At 38.2% G+C, this 13,024-nt stretch overlaps 1 long non-coding RNA gene across 3 annotated transcripts in view; it reads left to right on the forward strand.

Annotated features, from left to right (window-relative positions):
• LOC111195807 (uncharacterized) overlaps positions 1-13,024 on the forward strand; it is a 15,678-nt gene continuing 2,654 nt past the window's right edge. For 2 of the 3 annotated variants that reach the window (XR_002651838.2, XR_002651836.2), the window contains exons 1-2: positions 1-290; positions 1,238-1,285. This is a non-coding gene — a long non-coding RNA (uncharacterized LOC111195807). Of the gene's footprint in view, positions 291-1,237; positions 1,286-9,773; positions 9,905-13,024 lie in introns of all 3 variants that reach the window. The other variant, XR_002651837.2, reaches the window with a different exon arrangement.

The following is a 13,024-nucleotide window of genomic DNA, read 5'->3' on the forward strand; positions in this document are numbered from 1 at the left end:
CATTAAGCCCGGCTGTTTAATTTTTCAGCAACTTCTCCGTGTTTGTTTTAAGAAAGAGCAGCTGAATGTTCTCGGCTTGTAAAATTAAAATATTAAGAAAACGCTCGGATTAAGGGTTTTTAACCAGTGAAATAATCATTAGCTACATAACTGTCCGCAAAGTCTGCAAAGGAGAAAGGGAGGAAAATGTAACTGACTGTAAGCACCCAAACTTCCCCGGCTAGATGTTCAGCTAATCATCAGGTTGGAGGGAGATCTTCGCTCTAATTACACCTAAAAAAGTGGACTCGGTGAGTGTAAAACACACTTTCATATGTGTTCTGACCGAAATGATCAAGTAATTAAAGGTATAAAATAGCGCTAAAACTACTCACTAAAGCTAAGATAACTCCAATTAATGTAATGAGGTCCTATGCTAAGCTAACCTTATTGAGTGTAATTGGAATCTATGCTAAGCTAACGTCATTGAATGTAACGGGAACCTATGCTAAGCTAATGCCATTAAATGTAATGTAACCTATGCTAAGCTAACGCCATTAAATGTAATAATAAACTAAGCTAAGCTAACGCCATTAACGTTAAATGTAATAAGAGGCTAAGCTATTGGGGACCTATGCTAAGATAACGCCATTAAATGTTATGCGGTGCTACGCAAAGCTAACGCCATTGACAGGTTTGGGAACCTATGCTAAGCTAACGCAATTAAATGTAATGAGGCTAAGCTAAGCTAACGCCATTAAATGTAATGGGAACCTATGCTAAGCTAATGCCAATAAATGTAATGGAAGCCAAGGCTAAGCTAACGCCATTGAATGTAATGGGAGGCTTAGCTAAGGCCATTGAATGTAATGGGAGCCAAGGCTAAGCTAACGCCATTGAATGTAATGGGAGGCTTAGCTAAGGCCATTGAATGTAATGGGAGCCAAGGCTAAGCTAACGCCATTGAATGTAATGGGAGGCTTAGCTAAGGCCATTGAATGTAATGGGAGCTTAGGCTAAGCTAAAGCCAATAAATATAATGCAAGGTGTTGCTAATCTAAGCCAATGCTGCTAAACGAATTGTGGGGATGATGTACATTTGTGGAAAAGTTCCTCTTTATTAAGCTGTATTCAGAGTATTTAAGCACTGTTTTCATGGTAAAATGTGTTGGTTAAGCCACATCCGTCTGTGTGTTTATATGAAAAGTAGAGCTGTTATATGAGTTACTCAGATGCTGTTTTTGTGTGAACATTTCAGATTTATGGTTGGAAATGATGGAACTCTTCAAAAACATTCTTCAAATCAGTGAGTTTACATTTTGGAGTATTTTTTTTACTCACTATTATTTTAAGAAATTTCTTAAATAGAAAAAGACAGTCATTAAAAGAAAATACAAACAGTCCATTACATACATTAAGGCATTAATTAATAAACAACCAAAATACATACAAATAGCTGATATATAATAATATTATGTAATATGAGCAATTTAGCTTGCAGTTCTTTAATAATATCCTTTAGTATGTTACTTAGTTATTAGGTTCTATATTTTCTGTTTTATTGTACAAAGCAAAAAACCCTCATGCTTAAAGTGTTGAAAAGAAGATTTCCCTGCTAATTTTGAATTATAATTTTTAATAATATTTTTAAATATTTTTTTTTACAAGAACTGTACCAGTTTTTTTTTAAATGCCAGTGTTTTAGTATAGAGATTTACTGCTAATCCTGCACTAAGCAACAAGGCAAACAAAACAGATCCTTTGGTTGCATTTCCCCTGGGGAGGTGTTGTGCTATTGACCCGCACAGATGACTAACATTAACAGAACTAATTGTTCTTACGTAGTCTATAGCTTAGCGCACGCCTAGATCAAGCTTTCAACTGCCTGCGTTGGCAAACACTCTGAACAAGATCTCTCACTTACTGGAACTGGAACTGCAAACCAGAGTGGAAATCAATGGGCTGCTTTGTGGAAGGCCTTAATGGGCAACATACAGTAACGAAAGCTCAACTTGGGCAGTCAATAAAGAGGAAAAAAAAAGAAATCCCAAAGTGCCAATATTTCCCACATGCGGAACATTTGTTTATGCATGGCCATGATGGACTGAGACACACTGTACGAGGACACAGACCTCCGGTTTAGAATGATGTAATGGCATGCTGGCCTCAGGAGGGCAACGAGGCCGTGGTCCAGTTGAGTCTCAAGGACCCATCCAATGATGCTGCAAGAGGGGAATAGCACTTCGGCCTGCGTCCAAACGCACCATAAATCTGCCAGTAAAACATAATTAGTGCATCCACAATGAATTAGCCTAAATGAACTGCTCTCCAATGGCAACCCGGTTATATCATACCCGTCTTTGGATGCATGCTGGGTTGGCAGTGCGTGTAGTGTAATTCCTGGAAAGACGAAGCCCACCATACAACAAAAAAGAGGGAGGAAACAAACAGTATTAAACACATTTTCAGAGTCAAATACACACACAGTGTTCGAGTCATGTTTATGGTTCATGCAGAACGAATTAGCAATAGTGTCTCGCAAAAAAAAAACAGTGATTTATAAAGGGAGAGGGAGGGTTCTTGTACGCAATATTTAAATTATGTTCACAGAGTTTGTTCTGGTCTGTAAATACAGATTTGAATAGAAACAGAAAACTCCCGCAACGCATTCCAACAGTTATAGATTTGGACAGCAATTCAGCAGTTAAGGGGCCTTATTCACAAAATGAACTTGAAAACCATTCTAAATGTTCTTAATAAAATAAATCCTCACCATTTGAATGTACAGCATTCTGTAGAGTAGGGTGGGACACCTTGATGTACAGTACCAGCCTAAAGTTTGGAAACATTCTTATTAATAGTTGTTCTTTATTTGTATTATTTACTACATTGTAGATTACTATTAAAGATTTAAAACTATGAAGGAACACACGTAATTAAGTAGTATACAAGTGTTGTGGGAAAAACAGAGCATTAAATGAGAAGGGGTGTGTTCAAACCTTTGACTGGTATTGTATATGGTATAGGGCAAATTGCGTTGGACCGCCTTTAGCTCTGATTGTGTCAAGCATTCACTGTGGCTTTGTTTTAATAAGCTTCTGCAATGTCACAAGATTTATTTCACCAAGATCATGTATTGATGATGGTAGAGTCTGACTCAATGAGGTTAAGGTCTGGATTCTGTGGTGAACTCTCTTAATCCATGTGTGAAAATGATGATCTCATGCTCCTTGAATCACTCTTTCACAATTCCAGCCCCACCAATCCAATCCTGACATTGTTATCTTGGAATATGGCCGTGCCATCAGGGAAGAAAAAATCAATTGATTGAATAACCTGGTCTATATTCAGTATATTCAGGTAGTCAGCTGACCTCATTCTTTCAGCACATACTGTTGCTGAACCTAGACCTGCAGCATCAACCCCACATACTTAGTTAAATCCAGGTGGCGCCTTATTTTTTTGGCCAGGCAGTGTAGAACCACCCTCAAGACAGCAAAGTGTTTAGTAATGATCGTGGCTGGTGGTGGCTGGCTAGAACTGTCCATGCAAACAACTCTGAAAGAAATTGGCTTCTAATATTGGGAATCGATACTAGTTTTTATGTCACCTTACATTTGGCGCCTCAGTGTTGTATAAAAACATTAAGTAGAGCAGTTTTCTCAGAACTGAACTCAGTAACATTCTTTACTCATTAGCTTATAATTTTGTATTTAGTTGTTCGCATCCGTCAGCTGTTTGTGGTCAGAATGGCTGAACTTCATTGACACAGACGGCAGTTCACTGGGCCTTTTCAGAGTTTTGAATGCTGTGTTTTCTCAGCTCCACATTTTAGTAGTGAACGTGTCCAGCAGAACTGTTTTTTAGTACAATCAGTTCCTTCTAATGTCCACTCACACTGATTCAATGAAGAATGCTCAACTCAGCCAAACAATCTTGAAAGTGCAGCTGCCACGATCCTCCAAAACAAACCTTTGGCATGAGGTTTCTGCTTCATCTGCGAGTGATTTGCATGGTAATAGGAGAGAATAATTGTGCCCCGAATTATTGCGCTACCCTTGTAATATGCGTTGCTCTCTCCTCTCTTGAGATATTCCCCTCAAACTGGCTCAGAGCAATTTCTGCAGGTACTCAAACAACTTTTCAGCCGACTGTTTCATTATACCCAGTCCAAGCTAAAGAACAATGGTACATTTATTCTGTACAGCAGTAATACTAAACAAATAATGATTTTCTGCATTTTTCCCAAAGAAACTGCTGCTGTAGCTGGCACAAACATGATGTGTTGTAAGACTGCTGGAACCACTCACCAAAGCAAAGAGCAAGATCTGACTGTTTCAAAAGAAGCTTTTTGACAGTATGGATAAAGCATCTCAAAAATGCTTAGTGCAAGTATATACTGCAGTAAATTTCACATGTACAGAATACCTCTGAGGGGTTTCTTATGAGTCTTATATGAAAGATGGGAGACACCATTTCTAGCAACACACTTGGGATCTTTGGGATCATTGCAGCTCATCATCTGAGACAGGAGATGAAAAATATTGATGTGAGAAAAATGTTTTGCAACTATTGCACCAGAAAAGCTTGTGAGCCTTGTGAGCTTGTGTTGGTCGAAGAAAGTGCAGTGTCCTAAAACATGTGCAACCAATGATATAAGATAAGTGTATAAAAGCATGGACACTGGTTCCATCCATGTTGTCAAATCTGGAGCCATATTGTCTTTAGTAATGAATCTAGGATTTGTCAGGGGTCCGATGGCAGTCAGGTTAGAGAATTCAAGACTCATGGTGAGTACTTAAATCGTGCCTTTTCTGTGGAGCGAGACACAGATGAAACAAAGACATGACAACAATCTAACAGAGCAACCACAGCTCACACTCGTCCGCCCTGTCGTTCACACATTCCATCTCCAAACCGTGTGAGACATTCTTTAACCCAGAACAGTACACGCTACCCACAGCAAGCTAGCTTTCACTGGCAGACTTAGCAAAGGTGCGGGGGGGGTAACCACCCCCTCTCGTGCCTCTATGGTTACAAAAATTGTCACGAAAGTGCCCTCTGGTGTGGAAGTGACTACGGGGTTCTCTTTTTTGCCACAAATTACAGTGGTGTGCCCTCTTCAGTGTTGGGTACGTTACTTTGAAAAAGTAATTATTTATAGTTACTAGTTACTCCTCCAAAAAAGTAACTGAGTTACTAACTGAGTTACTCCACTATAAAAGTAACTAGTTACCAGTAAAAGTAACTATTGCGTTACCTGACGACTCAGCTTATCAGGTAACGCAGTATCTGTGCCGTTTTCTTTTTTTTTTTTGGTAATTCAAATCAAGCAACAGTTGTAGTCAATCGTAAGTTTAAGATTTTTTATGAACCTCACTGTGATATATATCTATAAATAGTTCTATAAATCCGTTTTCAGCTTCTCCTCCGTGGTTGAAAGGCAGCTGTTCTGTGTGTTTGAGGCTTGTATCACACACAGCTGTTAACGGCGTTATAGTTACAGTCAGAGTAATTAGTTAGATTACTCGTTACTGAAAAAAGTAACTCCGTTTATTTCGACGCCGTTACTCCCATCACTGGCCCTCTTGAGTAAGAAAATCTATATCTTGAGGATTTCTGTTGTAGCAGTACATTAAAATGTTTCATGTTTGATGAATGTTACTGAAAATTATAATGGTAAAAAATATATATAATATAAAATAAAATATAAAATTATAATGTGGAGTAGAAAGTGGACAGGCAGCTTCTCCAAGTGTCCTATAAGAGTCTCCAAAAAGTTTTCAGAATGTAAAACTTATTTTAATGCAGAGGAAAAGGTTTTGGTCACCGACACCTGTAGCCCATATACGGGCCAAGGCCTGTAACACAAGAAGTCTCAAAGTGACACATACTGAACATCATGAAATCATCACACAGTGACTGTCTGACCTTTAGCTACCTGACCTTATTTACAGAATGTAGGAGTGCTGGGTTAGTGCTGAATTTAGAGAGAGATCTTTTTAAATATCTGCTCCAACCAGTTTATCAATCCAGTTTTAATAAATGCTTTACCTTCTGTATAACTATTTTTGACCTGATTTCAAGAACAAAATGTCAAAATACAATCTTAAAATGTTTTACAGTCATGTTCCCTCAATAAGCAAACAACATTGATGTCCTGCTCACTAAATGTATTAATATAAATATACAGAAATTGTTCCGGGCTCTTAAAATAATCTTCATTCTTGACTCAGATTGGTCCTTAAGGCTAAGCGCTGCTACTATGACCGGGAGATCGCCGGTTTCGAATCTTGTTCATGTAGCTTGCCATCAGCTACTGGAGCCCTGAGAGAGCAAAATTGGCCTTGCTCTCTCTGGGTGGGTAGATGGTGCTCTTTCCCCTCGTCACTCTGAAAGGTAATGCCGATCAGCACAAAGCATCTCTGAGATAATGTACCGGGACTGAGTCGCTGCGCTTTCCTCCAATTGCACTGTTTATTCAGCAATACTGCATCAGTAGCAGTTTGAAAAGAGGCGGTGGCTGTTATAAAATATTCATTCTTTACTAACCTATCGTAGATAGTGCTCCATAGGCAAGATTGTGAGACACTGTGATGTGTACTATGTGCCCTTTTAGTTTTTCTCCCCTGCACTTCAATCAGCCAGTCTTTTCCGTGAGGTAACTTTTACAGGATTTACACTGTTAAAGGCAGCAGACCTCCACTGCAGCCCTGCTGCTCTAGCTGCTCTTTACAGCAGCAGAATATGAAACTCTGGGGACTAACCTTTTAAAATAAACTGCAGAATAAAACGAGAGACGTAGCAAAGCTTAATTGCCTGAGGTTCACCCTCACAGGCCTCCAGTGCTTCTGTACTGCTCGTGCTGGTGGTGGTGTTGCGGGTGAAGGGGGTGAGCAGAAACCCACCAGAGAGCAAGCATGATGAGTGAAGCCACAGAAGCTAACCAGCTTCCCGTGGCGCCTCATGTTTTATATGGACTTTCCTATGGAAAACCACCACGTCTACATCAACTTGTCTGGGCTATTTTCCTGATTAGGTGCAGGAGGTCCTGCTGAGGACAGAAACAGGAGTTAGAGGAAAAGTCTCTCAGGATTGTGGACTTTGCAGATTTCAGAAGGTAGATTCGTACATCAAGACATGAAAGTCTTTTTGAACCCTCCCAGAGACCTCCAGTACCAGGGTCAAAAAAATACTGTGAAAAGCCTAGATTTTTTGCAATGGCTGCATAGAATAATTAACAGTATTTCCAAAATACTCTGCACAAAATAAACTGGCAAAAATCAGACAAAACATATCAAAATTAAGATGTACCTGCTTATATTAATCAAAATCATTATGATTTTAAATCAAGAATTTGAATTGAATCTATTAAAATTCCCTGATTTTATAAATTAAATTTGGACACAATAATCAGAATAACTTGACTGCTTTATTTGGAGTTATAAGTACTTAAAATAAGGTGAAAAAGTCTTAAGGTTGTTGAAAAAATAAGCAAAATAAGCTTACACTTACAGTGCTTAGTAAAAAAAAAATGTATTGCCTTGAAATGAGATAATATATTTTGCCAAGTTTTAGTGAATTTTTTTGGGAGTGCAGGGATGCTCTTTATTTGAAAAAAAAAAAAATTTCTTTATTTGGGAGTGTGTGCTGTGGCATAACATACATGGGGAGTTTCCCAAACCAGAATTAAGCCAAGTCTTGGATTACACAGCATTTGAATGGGGATTTTTCATTTAAAGTAATAATTAGTCTTGCATTAGGCTTAATCCCTGTCGGGGAGCCCAGTATGTTATGTATTTATGTATTTCATGTGACCCTGTCTGGTAAAGGACCCAAGTCTTGCTTTCAGTGCTTTAAGATGTAGACCATTTATTTATATTTTAAATGTAAAGGATACTGATAGGCAAGGGGGGCTAACAGTGTGGCAGCAATCCTAATGACTATGCTAACAGCACAGTAGTTGTGCTGGGTAAGGCACACTGCTAATGTAGCTGTTATTAAACTTCAGAATCATTTAAGGTGGAAATGATTAATTCTGTTACAGAGAAAGGAGCAAGTCTGATGTTTTTTGTACCATTATTTCTTAAGAGTTTAACAAAAGCATTGATACCACTGTAAGGGTTATATCTTTACACTGTTTTTCTTTAATATAATATAATATTTGTTTCGAGCACAGAAAAACCCGTGTGAAACAACACATTAACCAAACTACTGATAATGTTACTTCACCTCACTGAGGCTTGGTGGAAAAATGTCAATGTGAAGGCGTCATTTACCACAATTTGTCAGTCAATAAGCAAAAACTCTTTAACTGAATCTATTGAGAGTGCACTCAGTCATAAACATATTTTCTTGCCAATACATAACCCTAGGACCAGCAACACCTGTACTAGGGAGTACTACCATTGAATTCTTCATATTGCTTTATGGGTCCCCTATAAGCAGCTGTAGGAGATTTGTAAATACTGTAAAGTCAACAGGTATTCAGACAGGCTGGTGCAGAGGCTAAGCAATCTCTAGTCATAGTCTGAGTTCCTGCTGTGTACACGCAAACAGCTGGTTTTAATATCAGCAAAACTGACAGCATACGATTGCTCAGCCTGTCCACAGACAGGAAGGAGAGCAGAAAGAATCTGGCTATCTTTAAAAAACAGCAGTGTCAGGGTCGAAGGTATGGACGTTCTGTCTTTTTTAATTGAGAAACAGTAAACAGAGCTAAGCAAACATAAAACAAAGCAAATTATGAAGCATATATACTCTGTAATAGCTTAAATCTATCAATATCATGGATCATAAAAGTGGCCATTGCAGTTTGGGAACCATAGTGCTGCCTTTAAGTCCACCTCAGAAATTCATACTTAACCACTTAACAACTTTTTTGTTACCAACAGACATCAAGCATATGTACAATTACTGCAGTCAAATAAACAAGGGTAAAGTAAGAACATTAGGATATAATTCCATCCAGAAAGAAAGTATCAGTAGCATGTTTTTGTCTGATTTGGATATAAGTAGGGGCAAGTGCTGAAAGGTTATTCAAATTAATTTGATTAACCGAAATACTGATTTAATGATCTTCAAAATGGAATAAACAAGACTGTACATCTTAACATATAGAAGCTGAGACAGGGATCTGTCTCAAAATTGCATCTGACAAAGATTTGTGTTAACTCTTCACCAAATTGAGTCCATCAGCAGCCGGTAAACTGACTTTACAGCCTTTTTTCCCCTCAAAATTTCTGCTGTACTATTTGTAGCCACAGAGTGATTTGCTGACCTCCAGCTCATTATATAATGTGTAGAGACCATTCTGACCATGTCTCCCAACCTACCTTTTTCCCCCAACAATGTGTTTTGTGTTTTTTTTGTTGTTTTTGTTTGTTTGTTTGCTTCTGAACAAATAGCAGCACAATCAACGTCTGCAGCAAGCTGGTGTAACTCCCTGTTAGCATCTGAATATATGTGAGTCACGTGCATGGTGGGCTGTGTGATCAGTATGATCAGTGTGTGATCAGTGGTGTAGTGTATCATGCCCAGTTGTGTAGTGTGTGTGTGCTCTATATTGGTTCAGATTCTTAAAAAAACAGTGAAAGTCATGTAGTGTAATATATATCCTGCCTGTTTATAATCTGCTCCTACTTTAAAAGTCGTGTAGTGTATTCAAGGCTTAACAAATACAGGACTATAACTCATCCATTCAAAGGTGAAGAAAGGTCTCTATGGGTTAAAGAAATTATACCGTGACAGTCCAGCACTGCTAACACCCCATCCCTATCCATTTTTCCTTTAAGGAATTCTGAAGCCAAAACACGGCAAGTCTGAGAGGAAGCAAAGCTGTGAGGCAGCTGCCCCATCACTCCTACAGCTCCAGTACAAATCCCGCATGAAAATACTCAGCAACAGCACTGCTGGCTCATCCCAGGTCATGAATGTTGTTAGACCTGTTTTAAGGGGCTTAAGCACCACATTATTTATACTGATTAAGTACAGCATAACCACCTCCCTGATTCTACACCTGTTAACCATATTTTTTTATCTCCAATTTGTAGTTCTAGAATTACTGAGTGTAGTTCTGTATCTGTTTCTCTGCATACTTTATTATCCTCCCTTTTTTACCCTGTTCTTCAATACTCAGAACCCACAGGAGAGAAAACCACCACAGATCATGTATTATGTGGGAAGGCAGTAGAGATGTATAGTAAAGAGGTAGAACTATTTCACTACTGTACTTAAGTACTAAAATGCTGTATCTGTATTTACTAGAGTTAAATTCTTTCTCCTACTTCCACTTTTACTTTACTACATATTTTGTATGAGTTTAATACTTTTAACAGTGATAATTTTTTTATGTGATACATCATTACTTATTACAGTTATAAAAATGTTAGGAATCATTCTAAACCCACATTATCACTAAAGTCAGAGCGATAGATGTTTTGCACTGGGTTCACCGGGTTTGATGAAGTGGCTAATTATTGAGTAAATCAAGAGATCAAGCTGATCTTATAAGAAGCTTCTCGCTGCTCCCATTCTGCCTTTAGCACTGCTAACTTTCACTGCTTTCTGTAATAACTACACTAATAACACATTACTATACTTTTATACTATACAGTACTTGATTACTATTATAAAGTACTTAAATAATACTTAAGTATAAATATGTGGAATCCCTCCACTTAAGTGTGGAGCGTAAATCACTTTTACTCAAGTCACTTTATTTAAAGAGCACTTGTAATTTTTACTAAGTCTTTAGTACTTTATAGATATTTATAGTCTTTTGGTTGTTAGTTCTCTGCGCTGCTGTGACTCTGGTCCTGTGGGGTCCTAAACATTGAAGAACAAAGTGAAAGAAAAACAAAGTATGTGGAGAAACGGATACAACAGGAAAACAGTCTGTAATTATGGAACTACTATGATACATACTGTCTGTATGATACATGGGACTGAAAAATAGATAACGAGTAATAGAAACAAGGAGGGATCATATTGTTATGCTTGATCAGTGTATATTCTCAGTATTTTGGACCCTTTTTAATTAAAGAAATTGGTATACATATTGGTATTCTTTTTGGAAGTTAACTGGGGGGGGGGTCTAGGAGTAAAAGCTTAGCTCCCCCCTTATTCATAAATCTATAGTGACACCCCTGTTCCAGGTTAACCCTGCACTTTGTCCATCCTTCACACATAACACACACCAGAGGCCTGACCCCTGCCTCAGGTCAACAGAGGGGCAGCAGAGGCGGATTCGGAACATCATGTTCACGTTGGCCGAGTTTAACCCGATCACAATCAAAGGTTTAGGCTCTAATCAATGATCTAACTGAATACCAGTGCTAGTGAAGTAATACTGAGGCAGTCAATCAATGACACGCATTCACCACATGAAACATATGAACTCAGATCTTTACTCTGGCTTCAGTCACACACAGCAGGCCTGGGCTGAGCTTCATGTTCCCAAGCTCCTTTTTTTAAAAGTGACTTACTTCATTAAAGAAGAATCCCCTGAGATTAAAACAACAGCAGAGCCGTGCTGATGATTCAGCTTTAACTCTGCTGTTCACGCAGTTTATTAAAACGAGACGACAAATGTTCTGTTTGAGATGCCATTCTGCTTCAATCACTGAATGTCCTTCGGTCAGGCACGTACTCTCAGTTCACCACCAAGAGATTTCAGCTCCAATACGCTGCTGCCTGGACCAATCGTCTTCCTTAAGCTCTTTGCCAGTGTCAACTGGAAAACTGGACCTCTCTAAGCTATACGTCATGAAAAGATCCTTCAAAACAGGGAAGAATTTATTGGAGCAGGAACGTTCTTCCCGAAAAAGAGAGAAAACATTGTGTTGACCTCTAATAGTAATCTTATCAGAGTCTCCGGCTGCTCTGCTGCTCAACAGATATAAACTGTTGTTTGGTAGAAAGTTATGCGGACATTCTGAATGACCTTTTGGACTTTGGTCTTAAAAATGTTCAACCGGTCAAGTTTTATAGATGTTTTTAGGCATAGTTTACACCTGATCATGCTTCTCGAGTATCAGGATTATACACTGATCAGCTATAAAATTAATACCACCTACCTAATATTGTAGGACTCGCATTTCTGACTCGTGAACAATCATTGTTTTTTTATTTTTGCGTATTAACTTTGAGGAGTCTCTTATAGCAACATCACTCCTTTGTATCATTTAGAGCTTGGTAAAGTTAGTTTGATATTTTGCCAACTCTCTTTCTCACACACAATGTGACTGCCCAAAATTACATTTTCCAAATGAAAAAGGAACAGAGAACAAACTACAAATTTTAGGTTTTCTCAGAACACCAAACAACTTTTAGTTTTTCCGAGCACATACACTTAAAATAGCAGAAATCACTGCAGAGGGTGCCAGAGACGATAAGGGACCATCTGTAAATGTTGCTCCCTGATTAAAAAAAATGTAACCATTCACATCCTTTTTTAATGCAATAAATACTATATGTGTGTCTTAGGATTGCATTGCAGTAGCAATTTTATTTTACCTTAAAAATGTAAAAATAAATAAATAAATAAAATCAAATGAGGCATATTTTTCACAGCTTAAAGTTGTAGTATGTTTATCAGTTGTGTGTGTATAGTATCCAGGTCATTTTATAGCCATATGTTTTAATAGGTGCGTCACAGTCGCAATTTATTTCATTAAAAGTGTTGTGAATGTTATGTTTTTAAGTTGTTTTTTTGTCTGCCGGCACAAAGACATTAGCAGGAGAACCTTTAAATGCTGTGCATATGGAGATGAGATCTACATGCACTGGGACAGGTGCCCCCATGATTTAATAAAAAAAAAAAAACATGTTATAAGTGCCCTATAGAGTGGCAATTGACTACCCTTTTTATGGGGAAAAGTTGTAGTGTAACTGCTAATTGCAATAAATTAAAATGATCAAGACATTTAATAATGGGTCTCTAGATGGGTGCCCATCTAGCAGAAACAGAAAAGGTGCTGTTATGAAGTGCCTAGTATAGACAATAGTGTGCGTTGTGTGGATAAGCTCCCTTCCTGTGGATTAA

Source organism: Astyanax mexicanus, chromosome 10 (assembly GCF_023375975.1).
Source record: "Astyanax mexicanus isolate ESR-SI-001 chromosome 10, AstMex3_surface, whole genome shotgun sequence".
NCBI classification, from domain to species: domain Eukaryota; kingdom Metazoa; phylum Chordata; class Actinopteri; order Characiformes; family Acestrorhamphidae; genus Astyanax; species Astyanax mexicanus.